At 30.6% G+C, this 2,500-nt stretch overlaps 1 protein-coding gene across 5 annotated transcripts in view; it reads left to right on the top strand.

Annotated features, from left to right (window-relative positions):
- LOC137642566 (rootletin-like) overlaps positions 1-2,500 on the top strand; it is a 272,520-nt gene that overhangs the window by 170,059 nt on the left and 99,961 nt on the right. The gene's annotated exons all lie outside the window — the stretch shown is intronic.

Below are 2,500 nucleotides of genomic sequence, written 5' to 3'. Positions count from 1 at the left end.
AGGAGAGAAGAGAGAGAGAGAGAGAGAGAGAGAGAGAGAGAGAGAGAGAGAGAGAGAGAGAATATTTTTGTTTTGGGATTTCGATTGCCAAAATACCACAAACAAAATAGCAAATGCTTATTTTAAATATTACAAATCATTAAGATAAAAAATTAATGATTTATGATGATGTATCTTGTTGCAAAAACCTATTCATGGCCTTACTGTTTCACATTTAATTGCCGCTATTTTCCTTTTGTAATTTTTAGATAGATCTTCTGCACTAATGCCTCGTTAATTTCTTACTCTAATATTTGGTCCCGATTACCTATTCTATGGATTATTTTTATTATTATTCGTGATGTTATTGTTATTGTTATTATTATTATTATTAATATTTATTATTATTATTATTATTATTATTATTGTTGTTGTTGTTGTTGTTGTTGTTGTTATCATCATCAAAAACGAATCTGTAACCCTAGTTGAGAGAGCTGTATGCCACAAGGCATCCTAGTGAAAAAATGAAATGGAGAAGTAAAGAATGACAAACTATAATTGAGAAGTAACAAAAACATAAAAACGGATTAAAATGAATGTCATCATTATACAAATTAGGGAAACTAGATGTAATGTCAACCTGCTCCACATAAAAGCATTTGCCAAGATTCCAACTTTCCATGTGAAGGTTTGTACTATAATATCAATAATAATGATAATGATGCAACATTAGTGGGATCATTATCATTTATATTAGTCTAATTATAGTCACACTATACCACCATAGTGGGGCACTTGAATGTTAATGAACCTTTTTAATACCTTTTATGCATAATATGACTATATTATAGTGGATCCCTGAACATTATCATTATTATTAATATATTATTATTATTATTATTATTATTATTATTATTATTATTATTATTACTACTATAACATACGCATGTGTTACAAAGCTCGGACAATAACTCAAACTCAGTATTAAAGAAAAATGAAGCATCTTTCAACGTACTCCGGCAGCTAACCCAGCAGCCTATTACAGTTTGCCCGCATGTTCAACTGCCAGCAACTCCTTATAAGATCAGGGTTACTTATGCGAGTCTGAACATCGCAACAAGAGAATAGTGTTCAACGTAACCCAAAGCAAACCATTCACGGTTACATAAGGTTAGACTTCATGCTTGCAGGAATGATGCCCAAGGTATTATTTGTGGCCTCCCAAAACAAACAGGTTGTGGTATTGATATATTTACATTCTATCCCAGGAAATTATATTTGTATTTTTTTATTTTAAAATTTTAATATATTTTGTATATTATTTTAATTGAAAATGAGACTGTTGGTATTTTAATTTTTTTCAGATTTGAACATTTGGAATTTTAGCCTATGTAGGCCAAACCGTTAATATATTTTATAAATATTATTTTGTAACTTACCAAAGTTATAAAAAGTATAACATTGAAATAATATAGTTATAGTTATTAAAAACTGTAACGTTAATAGAATTGTTAAAATTAATATTATTGAAATTATTAAAAATATAAGAAATATAACATTATTGGAATGATTAAATTTGTAAAAGATATAAAAATATTGAAATTATTAAAATTATTGAAATTTTAAAGTTAATATTATTGAAATTATTATCATTGAAATGATCAAAATTATTAAAAAATATTGAAATTATTGTGAATATTTATTGTTAATATATACAGTAAATTCTTCTAAGGTTATGACTCTGAAACAGTTAGTCTAATTTCTAGCTGTGCCATTATCCGTAACACTGCTTGGATTCAGTTGGGGAAAAAGAGAGCTGTATAGAAATTCCAAAGCTGGGCTAGAGAGAGAGAGAGAGAGAGAGAGAGAGAGAGAGAGAGAGAGAGAGAGAGAGAGATACAGGGTAGGTATCGGAAGAGACATCCTGACAGGTGTTACCTCTCTCCCCCCTCCGAGAAGACCAGATTTTTTTTTTGGGGGGGGTGGGGGGGGGGGCGCAGTCAATAACATGAGAATGGCCTCTGCTTGATTGGAATGTTGAATTGGCGTAACAACAGTGCTCGCCATGTGACAGATATTGTTTTTGTCTCATTAAGGTGTCATTCACCCGCGAGACCAAATAAAACTCGCCTTTTGCAGTGGGGCATTTTAGTCCGGTCTTTACAAGAGTTATAAACACGGACTATATATATATATATATATATATATATATATATATATATATATATATATATATATATATATATATATATATAGGCTATAACCATATTTCATCTGCGAATATCTCTAAAGAAAAATTAAGTTATTTATATTAAGACTTTAATGTTTAGTTCATAGGGTCCACAGGTATGAATAGTTGATGCCAAGCTGTGGGTACACGTTTTTTATTATTTGTTGATGGTAAAAGTTCGATATATAACACGCCATATGTTCCAGTACAGGAGAGAGAGAGAGAGAGAGAGAGAGAGAGAGAGAGAGAGAGAGAGAGAGAGAGAGAGAGAGAGAGAGAGAGAGAGAATAA

Source organism: Palaemon carinicauda, chromosome 6, assembly GCF_036898095.1.
Source record: "Palaemon carinicauda isolate YSFRI2023 chromosome 6, ASM3689809v2, whole genome shotgun sequence".
NCBI lineage: Eukaryota > Metazoa > Arthropoda > Malacostraca > Decapoda > Palaemonidae > Palaemon > Palaemon carinicauda.
The sequence above is the reverse complement of the archived record's forward strand: the minus strand, read 5'-3'. Positions and strand labels throughout refer to the sequence as shown.